Source organism: Gorilla gorilla, chromosome 15 (genome assembly GCF_029281585.2).
Source record: "Gorilla gorilla gorilla isolate KB3781 chromosome 15, NHGRI_mGorGor1-v2.1_pri, whole genome shotgun sequence".
Lineage (NCBI taxonomy): Eukaryota > Metazoa > Chordata > Mammalia > Primates > Hominidae > Gorilla > Gorilla gorilla.
Window position 1 is genome coordinate 37,109,709 of NC_073239.2, and position 12,795 is coordinate 37,122,503.

At 36.2% G+C, this 12,795-nt stretch overlaps 1 protein-coding gene across 2 annotated transcripts in view; it reads right to left on the reverse strand.

Annotated features, from left to right (window-relative positions):
• Positions 1-11,911, reverse strand: part of OR4M1 (olfactory receptor family 4 subfamily M member 1) — a 61,506-nt gene extending 49,595 nt beyond the window's left edge. Inside the window, exons 1-3 of one of the 2 annotated variants that reach the window (XM_031001852.2) lie at positions 11,798-11,862; positions 4,559-4,581; positions 3,902-3,996 (exon numbers count right to left, since the gene is read on the reverse strand). The gene's annotated coding sequence lies outside the window, so the exon portion shown is untranslated. Of the gene's footprint in view, positions 1-3,901; positions 3,997-4,558; positions 4,582-11,797 lie in introns of both variants that reach the window. The other variant, XM_031001851.2, reaches the window with a different exon arrangement.
• Positions 11,912-12,795: the final 884 nt, after the last annotated feature.

Consider the following 12,795-nt stretch of genomic DNA (forward strand, 5'->3'; position numbering starts at 1 on the left):
CTCAAAGTATACTGTAAAGTTATAGTAACCAAAACAGCATGATACTGGCATAAAACAGATGCATAAACCAATGGAATAGAATACAGAGCCCAGAAATAAATCCGCAGGTGATACACAGTCACCTAATATTTTGACGAAGCCGCCAAGAACACACAATGGGGAAAGAACAGTCTTTTCAATAAATGGTATTGGGAAAACTGGGTATCTATATGCAGAAGAATGAACTTATACCCTTACTTCATACCATAGACAAAAAGTCAACTAAAAATAGTTTAAACACTGAAACATAAGCCCTAAAGCTGTAAAACTACTAGAAGGGAAAACATAAGGGAAAAACTACACAACATTGATGTAGGCAAAAGCTAAGGCAAGAAAAACAAAAATAGACAAATGAGGTTACATCAAAATAAAAAGCTTCTGCTCAAAAGAAACAACAGAACCAAAAATGACCTACAGAATAGGAGAAAAGTTTTGCAAATTATACATCTGATAAGGGGTTAATATTCAAAATATATAAGGAACTCAAGCAACTCAATAGCAAAAAACAACACGACCACCAAATAATTCAATTTAAAAGTGGGCAAAAAACCTGACTAGATATTTTTTAAAATATGATGTGCAAATGACCAAAAAGCATATGAAAAAATCCTCAGCATCACTGATCATCAGGTAAATGCAAATCAAACCACAATGAGATAGCACCTCAGCCCAATCGGAATGTTCATGATCAAACAGACAAAAGATGGCAATAGTTAGTGAGAATGCAGAGAAAAGGGAACGTTTATACACTGTTGGTGGTAATGTAAATTTGTACAGTCATTATGAAAAACAATATGGAGGTTCCTCAAAAAATTAAAAATATATATAGTATATGTTTAAGTATACAGTAGGCATTCAGTAAATATTTGTGGAATAACTAAATGCCAATTACATTTCTTGTGCTCTACATAAAATTCAACTCAAATATCTCTAATAACTCTGCAGGTACAAATATTTGATGACCAGAGAATGATTTCTTTTTCTTCAAAATAGATCTAGAGAGTATTACGGTAAAGCTTACCACTGTAGCTTAAATGACAATCCCTTTTACTACTTAATTATTCCTCAGGAAGCTTTGACAATACATGAACACGAAAGAAAAAAGAAAAGATAAGATCTGCTTCTACATTTTCACTATTCTTTAAGGGATAGTAAGAACTGGCTTTTGATTGTGAAAATTCAAATTGTTATCTTCTTTTAAACAAACACTATCAAAATATCCCAAGAGAGACAGAGCTCCAAGTCCCAAAAGGGTATGATGCAAGTAAATAGATATATATATAATACACTCACTTGAGCATGCATTTTGACCATTAATATATGCTTTGAAGGTGAGGAAAATCTTTTAGGGTTTACTTTTTGCAACCCATGAGAGATAACAAACAGGATCATGCAATTTCTTGGAAGTTCTTCACATGTCTTTGGCTCTGTGGAATAATATTTTGTCTCCTGTCCCTGACCTTCTCAGCACTCACTCAAAGAGTGAGTGGGAAGTATATAACATGTAAGTCACCCAGTTTTTTTGCAAAAATCATAGAAAATGTTTTTTTCTTGTCTCTGAGAAAACTAAAAATATATCTCAGAATGAAATGCTGGCAAAGAATGAAGCTGAAAAATATAAGTTTTTCTTCTTGTTTCCCTGAATTCTGGAAAATATTTTTCAATTATGCTTCATATCCCTTTAAAATATGAATCGCCATATATACAAAAAGAATAGTATTTCAAGTGAAGATGTACATTAACTGATGAATTGCTGGAGAAGGGTATATTTTGGTAATTTTTGTTATTTGGTGAGCAGAAGAAATATGGCGTATTTCTCTCTCCAGCAATATTTTCTTTCTCAAGCCCAAATACTGATTTTCAGTTCCATTATATTAATAAGACTTGGTATTATACAAATTAGTTATTATTTAAGAAACAAAAATCTTCAGCTCATATGACTTTTTTTTTGTTTTTGTTGTTATTTGGGCTAGAAGTTAACCAGAGAGTAATCAGTGGGAAAGTTTCATGTTTCACATTTGCCTAGACAGGAAAGTCCTCAGAGAACAACCACAGTGAGATGCAAAATAACACCAAAGGTCAAAGGAAGAAAAGGAACTTGTGGAAGAAAGCGGTGAAAAAAAAACATGGAAACTTCTGTAATATAAACTTTATCTGCCTTTCTTATTTTCCTGCAGCTGACTTGACCATGGTTAACAAATAACAAGCACACTGAACTTGGCCACAGTCATGCAAACCAGCTGTTCTCCCTAAGGTCAATGTCATAATGGGCATATGAAGTTCATACATTCACCCGGAAGCATATAAAAATATTTAGTCAGAGCAATTTAAGAGCCAAAGTATGGCACACTTCCTCACAGCATATAGTGTATGCAGCTGCCTAAAAATAAAAGAATGTATTTTTTATGCTAAACATTGGTACAGATACATGAAACAGCATAAAAGACCATATATCCTCTAATGACAGAGTTCTTTCTTATTACCACTTTAAAACACTACAAGTAACCTGGAGTAGCTGAAATTGAAAGTAAATATGAATTTGTGCCCTGGCATGGCACTATATTGAGAAAGAGTATTTTTAAATATCTTGGTTTTGTATTTTATTTTTATATCACTAATAAATAATAATGACTCAGGTATTCATAGTACTGTTGAAAGAACTACATACCCAGATAAATATAGTATCAATAATGCAGGTAAACAGAAGAAAGAATAGACTCATTGTGTATAGGTAATTTACTGGAATCACAAAAGTTTGCATTCTTGGTTTCAAGTCTAGTGTTCTTAGCAAGAAAAAAAACTCTCCACAACTTATATTTTCCCTCCTTTCTATTGTTGTGATTTATTAAAATAAATATATGTAGGAATTGAGTCATGAAAGTCACAGTTTTGTTGTTTAAGCAGAAGTCTAATTGTTTACTACTTTATAATATACATGATAAAGAATTTTGGTTGTTTCCAAGAAGAAACAGCATGCTCCATTTCATGTTTCAATTACCTCTGCCATCTCCATGTCTTCCAGACTAATGAATATGTCCAGCATGGAAACTATCAATTTTGTTAGCTACTTTATCCTCATGGGCTTTCCTTCAAGCCCAGAAATGCGGCTCCTCTACTTCGGTCTCTTCTCAGTAGCCTATACTCTCACCATGATGGGAAATGCAGCCATTGTCTGTGCTGTGTGGTGGGACCAGCACCTTCACACTCCCATGTACACCCTCTTGGGAAATTTCTCTCTCCTGGAAATATGTTATGTTATTACAACTGTTCCTAAACTGCTGGCCAACTTCCTCTCCACAAGCAAGTCCATCTCATTCATGAGTTGTTTTACATAGTTCTACTTCTTCTTATCTTTGGGGTATGATGAGGGCTTCTTCCTTTGCATCATGGCCTTTGACAGGTATCTTGCCATCTGCTGCCCTCTACGTTATCCATGCATCATGACTAAGCAAGTATGCACTGGCCTTATCATCTTTGCGTGGTCATGTGTCTTTGTAATCTTCCTAATTCTGGTGATTCTCATTTCACAGCTATCCTACTGTGGCCCAAATATTATCAACCATTTTGTTTGTGATCCCGTCCCATTGGTGATGCTGTCCTGTTCTGAAGACATCATCATCACCCAGCTCATTTACTCCACATTCAATTCTATCTTCATGATTGGCATCTTTCTCTTTGTTCTTTGTTCCTATGCTCTGGTGATTCTGGCTGTAATACAGATGCCTTCAGAGGCTGGCAAATGAAAGGCTTTCTCCACTTGTGCCTCTCATTTGGCAGTTGTCACCTTGTTTTATGGCTCTATCATGGTGATGTATGTTAGTCCTGGATCAGCACACCCAGTAAAAATGCAAAAAATCATTACCTTGTTCTATTCTGTGATAACACCACTCTGTAATCCTCTAATATATAGTCTCAGGAACAAAGAGATGAAAGATTCTCTGAGGAAAATCTTCAGGACTGGAAAAGATGTTAATAAAATATAAATAAGAGACAATTTTCATTTATCAAATATAACTTTATTATACATGAATATTTGTCTACAAATTTATTGTTTTATTTAACAACTGCTATAATAATGAGCCATTAACATCTTAAACACCACTCGCTACAATCTGCATTACTGTGGTCTTATTTAAGAATGTTTCAACAGTGAATTAGATTTTCTGTTGAAGTGAATAATAAGTATGTAAAATTCTGCGTCTATGCTAATCAGAACCTGTATATGTAATTCAACTTTTCAAAAAGAATACAGACATCCTTTTTGTATTACTGAGCTAAAGCAATTGATAACACATGTGACAGATATCATAGACTGCTCTCACAATTAACACTATAATCCAATCATTATCCACTAGGAGATACTGGCTGAAAAAGAGCCAAGTTTTAAGAAGTCCAGCTTGTCAAAATGTAGCAAGTGGTCTTTACATTGTGTAAATAGACTAATAGCCTTAGTCTGATATTCAGTGTTTTTTCAGAGAGTACACAACCAAGAATTAGGAATTTAAAGCAGATTTGTTACCTGGAATATAGTGCAGCAAAGACCTAAACAAAAAGGTGAGCATTACTCAGGATATAGCTTGCTTTGTTGTAAACCCAGTTTAAACACAGGATTTGATATCATAACTAATTTAGTATTAATACTGTGTGACTTATTTGAGTACTGCTGGACAGTACTAAAACAAAACTCTTAAAATCCATTTTATAAAATATTTGACTAATATCTTGCTTTAATTTTGACTTTTGTTTTGTTCTATGCCATTTTTTCAAATACAACTCTCAAAAACTTAATAAAAAGGAATCACAATATGAAATGTAGTTTACAGAATTTTAATCTGTAAGACTTCATAGCTAATTGCTCCACAAAATGAGGTGCAACTGCAATTAGTTTTTGTGTCACAAGGAAGCTGAGTTGAGAATATTTTCTGGGTTTGAAAGGAAGGATTTATGTGAGTTCTGGGGAAAAGAGTGGTTGTTTTATTATACTTCACATGTGAAATGTAAATTAAGTAGCTAAATACTTGCCTGAAAAACTCTTTTATATAGGAAGAAAGTACAAACAATTTAGAACTTCGTTCAAACTGACTTCAACGGTGGGCTCTCTTTAAAGTGCTGATAAATTTAACACTGAGTTTCACCTGTCCATGCCAGTTTTGTTTATATTTCTTAATTATATGAGAAAAAATGATAGAAATTCTTAATAAAATATAAACTCAACTGTTGTAAATGTGCACAGTGCCCATATTTGTAATTATCTTCGAGTTGATCATTAACCAATCTTATCTTACCAATATTAAATTCTATCTCATATTGAGCTTGCTGGCATTTGATAGAAAGAATTGAAAACTATTTGATACAGTAAAAAGCATTTCCGTAAGATACAAGCATGCCTTCATTGTGACAATATCTCTTCCTCAGTTCATACCTATGGCTTCATGGTATTTCACACAACCAGCTAATAAAGGAAGAAAGAGCCTCAGGCTTGGCTCACAAATGGATTGTCTGAATCTACACTTAGACAAGATAAAAACTGACTAATGCTGCAGCTTAACGCCTCTCCAGGGTAGCCATAGAATGTAGTGGTGGAGGAAATCGTCATAAAGCAATGATTTGGTAGCAATATACTTAGCTGTACACTTTGAATGTTGGGAGAAATAGCTTGCTATGCAAGATAAGGATATGTGTAGAATAACGATTGTTGTAAAAAAGTTTCACTAAGCAAACCCCCCCCAAATACACAAAAATCAGATTTAATGAAATTTGAGGTGGAGGCCTATGTATGGGCCTATGAGAATAAGCACAAAGTATGCAGATCTTTGTTTCTCAACTCTGTGCCCATTAGAGAGTATCCTCCAGAGTGGAGGCACTCAATAGCTAGGTGAAAAGAATAAGTCATCTAAAAATGTCAGTCAGCTCTGATTTCATTCACCTCAGAGCTTATAAAAGGGAATACAAAGAAAGTTGTATAAATGGAAAATATCCACGAGCCAAAAAATACGGGCATTATCTTACCAAGGTTGGTGACAAATCACTGAGCCACTGAAGATGCAGCCTCGATGAGAAACCAATGCTAAACCCTCAATATGGCACCAATCTTTGAGAAAACCAACCAGCAATGGGTGGCAAATTGATTACATCAAATTCCTTTTACTTTGGAGGGTGCAAAGTGACATGAAAGAGTATAGTCAACCTCTACTTCTTAATTTCATATTCACTCCCCAACCGCCTGTGATCTTGCTTTCTATCTCCTTTGCTCCACTAAAACTTCTTTTCATGTTTCTGTAGAGGATTAACAATAATCATCATATGGGTATTTTATCTTAGGTACAAGAAAGTATAGTAACTGAAATAGATTTTCCAATCTACCATTATTTTCATTAGTCAACATTATCTTAGCCAGAGAAGATATGAACTCTAAATTTTGTAATTCTACGTTGTTTGAGTTTGAAAACCTTTGCTATAACCTGGGAATAAGTTGTTTTTGGAACAGTTGCAGCCTCTTATGGACAAGAGTAAAGACAAAAAAGTTGAAAAATGTGTATTACCCTATAATTGCAACTCAAAATCTAGCTTATTTTTCATATTTCATGTGAAATAGATGTTTAACCTAGTAGTTCTCAACTTTAATGTCCATATCAATCACCATCACATATGGATCTTTTCAAAATGCAGACTCTCTGTGACATCAGGAGGACTGAAGAATAGGAGGTCCCAGTTTTCCCTACTCTTCAAAGAATGTTCAATTAACAACTGTACACAGACAAAAACTCCTATATGAACACTTCAAAATTCAGGATTAAGCCTGAGAAACCTGTGTAAACTAAAGAACCAAACAAAATGCCACATGAAAAGGGTAAAAAGAATAGTCTCACTCTGACCACATCACCTCTCCCTTTCTCTCAAGTCAGCACAACACCACTTAGAATTTTTCTAGGCCCACAGTTTCTACAGTAGGAAAAGAGAACTAGAGGTGGACATTCACATTCCCTGCATTCCAAGATACTTCCCAGGAAGCCTACTCTGGTCTCACCTTGCAAGGAGCATAGGGGTAATATCGTGGCTAGACTACCTGTGATCAGGTAGAAACAGAGGAGGAAGGCAGAGCTCATAGTGACAAACATGCAGATCTTGGTGGTAGCTCTATGTAAGTGCCAGCAGTGGTATGTGATTAGGGGTATTAGCCAAAAGTATAACAAACCAACAAAGTCAAGCTGGTTGCCCCTGGAAATAGGAAGTTCTACCTGGCTTGAATCCCTAGACAATCAGCCTCCATGCCAGCCCCAGATCCCACCACAAAGCCCTGCCCAGAGGGGGAGATGACCACAGCACATTTTGGTAAAATACAAGGGCTAGACCTGCCCCACTCAGAAGCCCAAACAGTGTTTTGGCTTAGTCTCAAAACCCACAACAGGGACCCAGCCAGGCAGGGAAATGCATACCACAGCCCATTTTTAGCACAGTGTAGGGTCTAGAACTGCCTTACCTGGGGACTTGAACAGTGGCTCAGCTCAGCCTCGAAATCATCCCCAAAGCCCACTCGGAGAGGGAGATACCTGCCGCGGTGCATTTTGGCAAAGTGAAAGGGCTATATATACCCCAACAAGGAATCCAAACAGTGATTTGGCTCAATCTCAAAGCCCACCCCAAGGTCCCACCCAGGCAGGAAGGCAAACATCAAATGTGCATTCCCACCAAGTATATTAGCTGTTCTCTCCATCCTGAGTGGTGTCCCCACCTAACTTTGTGAGTAAGCCTGCAACCCCATATAACTGCAGAACTCAAATAGTGGTACCATCTAGCCAGGAAATACATCCTGTGGCCTGGCCCAGTCAGAGGCAATCACCATCTAAGCAAGCAATTTTGTCTGAGTGCAGAGCTTATTTAGTGGTTTTACCAAAAATCAGAACCCAGCCAGTAGTCCCAACTGAACTCAGAGCAAAGACAAAAGCTGAGCCATCTGGAGAACCTGAAAGCAGAAAGAAAGCTCTACTTTCCTAGGGTTGGTATCAGCTGGCCAATCTAGAATCAAAGGCTAGACTAAATAATGAAAGTCTATCCCTGCCAACTAATACCTATAAAAAGAGGTAGCTGCCTCCTCAAATGAACAGACACCAGTGCAAGAACACAAGGATTGTGAAGAATTGGGGAATGATGACACCTCCAAAATAAACTAATGAAACTCTAACAATGGACTCTAAAGAAATGGAGATTTACAAAATGACTGACAAAGAATTCTGAAAAGTCCTCTTTAAAAATTTAGTGAACTACAAGAATATAAGGATAGATAATTAAATAAAATTTGGAAAATAATACACAAACAATATAAGATGTTTGACAAAGAAATAGAAATAATAAAAATATAGTAATCTAAAAGAATAAAATGACGGAAAGGAAAATGCAATAGAAAGCTCTAACAACAGGCTCAATCAAGCAGAAGGGAAACAATCAGTAAGCTAGAGACAAAACATTTAAAATAATTCAGTCAAAAGAGAAAAAATAAAAAGAATGAAAAAGAATAAAGACAGACTCTGGATACAAAGGGAAACTATTAAGACCTAATATTCATCTAATAGGAGTTTTCGGAAAGAAAGTAAATAGAAAAGAGACCAGAAAGCATATCTGAAGAAGAAATTCTAAAAAATTACCAAATCTGGAGAAAGTTGCTAACATCTAAACACAGCAAATGCAGAGTTATCCAAACAAGTTTAAGCCAAATAGGAGTTATCCAAGATGTATAGTAATCAAAATACCAAAAATTAAAGAAAAAGAAAACATTTTGAAAACAGCAAGTAATGAGAAGCATACCACATTGAAGGGAATACCAAAATAGCTGTCACTGGATTTCTCAGCAAAAACTCAGGAGACCAGGAGAGAGTAGGATAATGTGTTTAAAGTGCTGAAGGGAAAAAACAAGGCCAAAAAGTCTACTTAACCCAGCAAAGTTGTCCTTGGCAAATGAGAGAAAAACAAAAACTTTTCCAGACAAACAAAAGCTATGGGAGTTCATCACCACTAAATATGTCTTAAGAGAATTACTAAAGGAAGTTATTTGAGCTGAACTAAAAGGCTGCTAATTAAAAACATAAAACATATGAGAACACAAATGCAATGGTATAAGAAATACAAATGCATATCCAGAATATTCTAAGACTGTAATGATGACGTGTAAAGCAATTTTTTCCTATAGTACAATGGTTAAAAGACAAATCTATTAAAACACATAGAGCAAAAATAGTCAATGGATACACATTAGAAAATGATGTAAATTTTGACATCAAAAACATAAAAGGTGGGAGAGGAGAAATAAAGTTGTATAGTTGTTGTTGGCAAATAAAGTGTACAGTCGTTGTTGTCAGCTTAGAATAGTATATCATATAAAAATAAAGACATCACCCAACATAAAAACATCACCCAACACTACACAAGTACGTGGAAATTAAGTGATTTGCTACTGAATGACTTCTGGGTGAACAATGATATTAAGGCGGAAATCAAAAAAGTCTTTGAAATAACTGAAAACAGAGACACAATATGCTAAGATCTCTGGGATGCAGCAAAAGCAGTGTTAAGAGATAAGTTTACAGCACTAAACAATTACCTCAAAAAGTTAGATATATCTCAAATTAATGATCTAGCATCCAACAGAATAGCTGGAAAAACTAAAACAAACCTAGCAGAAAAAAAATAACTAAAAGCAGAGCAGACCTGAATGAAACAGACCAGAAAATTAATACCAAGAATCAATGAAATCAAAAGTTGATTCCTTAAAAGGATAAACAAGATTGAGGGGTTGCCAGCTACAGTAACAGAGAGAGAACAAGAGCGAGAGCGAAAGAAAGAGAGAAGATTCAAACAATCACATTAAGAAATGACAAAGGTGACATTACAAATGATCTGAGAAATACAGAATATCCTCCAAGGGATATGGCATGTATACGGGCCACAAGGCAGGAGCATGCCTGCCATACTTGAGAGACCGTAAGGAATCTTCATCTTTGCCTCATGTCTTTCTCACCTCCAATATATTTAAATATGGCTTCCCCCCACCACACCCTTAAAATGTCCATTGCATAAATCACCAATAACATTTGTTTTAGTCCATTTTACATCGCTATAAAGGAATACCTGAGACTGAGTAATTTATAAAGAAAAGAGGTTTATTTATATATTGTTATAATGTATTATTTTTTATTTATTTTTATTGTATTTTTTGTGGGTTTTTTGTCCTAATACTTTCTATCCAGTTGGTTGAATGCCTGAATGTGGAACTCATGGAAACATAGGGCCAAAAGTATACTTGAAATTTTTAGAAGAGATTTTAAATGTTCTCATACAATAAAATGAAAATATGTGGAAGTGATAAATATGTTAGTTTGAATTAATCGTTTCACCATGTATACATATCAAAAAATCATCTTGTGTGCCACAAATACATACAGTTTTTTAAATATAAAATAAAAAATATTCAATCACCTATTATAAAGCAAGCACATATTGAACAAGTGCCAAGTTAATCTCATATACTGGATAATGATTCCATGGAAAGTAGCCTTGCTTAATTGGGAAAAGGCCCAAGTGACAGAGTAGCTCCCTATGGAAAATTGTAACTGGTTTAAGTGACAGCTTAAACTCCAGAATGTCTCACCAAACAGTCAAATATATCTCTGCTCATAAGTATATTTCTCAATGAATTGTTATCAACTGATAATCCTGTGTAAAGGTACCTAGTTCAAGAAACTGAATATTATCAGCATCCCAAAATCCCAACCTTTTCATTGAGGCTTTCCCTAACTACCTATTGAAAATTGTGCCCAGAGGAAATGGGGAGACATTTGTCAAAGGGTACAATGTTTCAGCTAAAAGGGATGAATAAGTTCTGGATATCTACTGTACACCATTAACCTTAAGAGAGATCTCAAAAAGGAAAAGAACTCACAAAAAAAAATTGCTGTAAATGTTACACATGAAAGGCACAGAAGGGAGGTGGAGGGAATGCAGAGAGCTGTGGGCTGAGTCTGAGCCTCAAGGCTTTTTCAGCATAAAACACCGCAAAGACTGTTGATAAGCAAGCCCGTCCCCCATTTACTAAGCTTAGGCAGTTAACTTTATATGTCAAAATTTTATCACTACCCAACACTGATTTAAGGACTCAACACTCTGAGTTGAGAAAACCTAAAATACAAAAAGTTACCTCAAAGGTAGGTGAGACTCTCTAACAGCTCCAATATATGTCTTCAATGTGTTCTAACTGCAAATTACTTACAATTTGGCACAACATATTGGGAGAGAGGAGTAGTGGAATGGTAAAAATCAAACCTAACTTCAAAATATTGTAAATTATGGTTCTAAGATCATTCTTAATGACCCAATATGTGCAATGAGGCTCTTCTCTTCCTCCTCCATGTTACAGATGGGAACACGAAAGACTAAGCCATTCACATTACCCCAGGGAAGGCAGAGGGAAAGGGCAGTCCAGGTGTCCTGAACTGCACTGCTCACAGGGGAGGCCTGGCCCACCGCTAAGTCTGGATACTTCCAAACCTATCCTTACATGACAACAATATCTGGGGACCATTTCATTCTAATTGGTTTCGGGTCCTAGTTTCTGCCCAGTGGGTCAAATCCAGAAACCCAGTCAGGACCTAGTTTCAATGAGTGGCTCTGAGCTTAGCTAATTAATGGCTTCCTGGCCCAAGAAAGGCTTCCTGTTTTTGTTTGTTTAATTAATTGTTTGCTATTGCGCTAAAATACTTTGTCTTACCTGACAATGAGTGAGCTCAGGATTATCTTGGCACATTTGGTTATGTGGTTTGAGCCCTCCCAGAGTGTTACTGTCTACCAGCTACCCATTAAAGTTTAATACGGCAGAAGACAATGAGCTTACTACAGATGTCACAGAGCCTTTGTTGCCATGGCAATAATTGTTGGACCAGATCACAGAGAAGGAAGTAAGAGACAAGAAAGAGAAAGGTGCAGGAAAAGCTGAAGCATAATAGTTTTTTAAAATAGTCTCTAAACTTATAATGGAGTAATGTGTTTAAATTTGTGGGGGAAACCACTTTATGAGAAAGGCTGATTTTCCAGCATCCTCTTAAAGAGATATGGTTTTGGTTTTATGGAAGAATGGTTTCTAAGCTACATTTCATCTTCTTTTTTTTTTAGACGGAGTCTCACACTGTCACCCAGGCTGGAGTGCAGTGGTGCGACTTCGGCTCACTGCAACTTCCGCCTCCCAGGTTGAAATGATTCTCCTTGCCTCAGCATCCCAAGTAGCTGGGATTACAGGCACCCGCCACCATGCCTGGCTAGTTTGTTTTGTATTTTTAGTAGAGACCAGGTTTCCCTATGTTGGCCAGGCTGGTCTTGAACTCCTGACCTCATGATCCGCCCGCCACGGCCTCCCAAAGTGCTGGGATTGCAGGTGTGAGCCACCATGCTCGGCCTACATTTCATCTTAAAATAAAAGTAAACGAATTGGGATTAATTTGGAAGCACACTGACTACTATAATACCAAGAAGTTCATACGAAGGCAGATAGATAGCCATTAAAATGGCAGAAATTCAACAAAATTTTTAATAGATGATTGTGTCAGTGAGAAATAGTTTTGATGTGCAGTATGAAACCTCAAATATTCCAGGGGCTCCTGCAAAGTGTAAACTTGTAGTATCCTTGACTTAGAACTGAAAGAACAGCAGGATTGGAGGTGGGTGAAAGAAAGAACCTAGTGATCTAGGTAATGTCACTTTGGATAACATTTG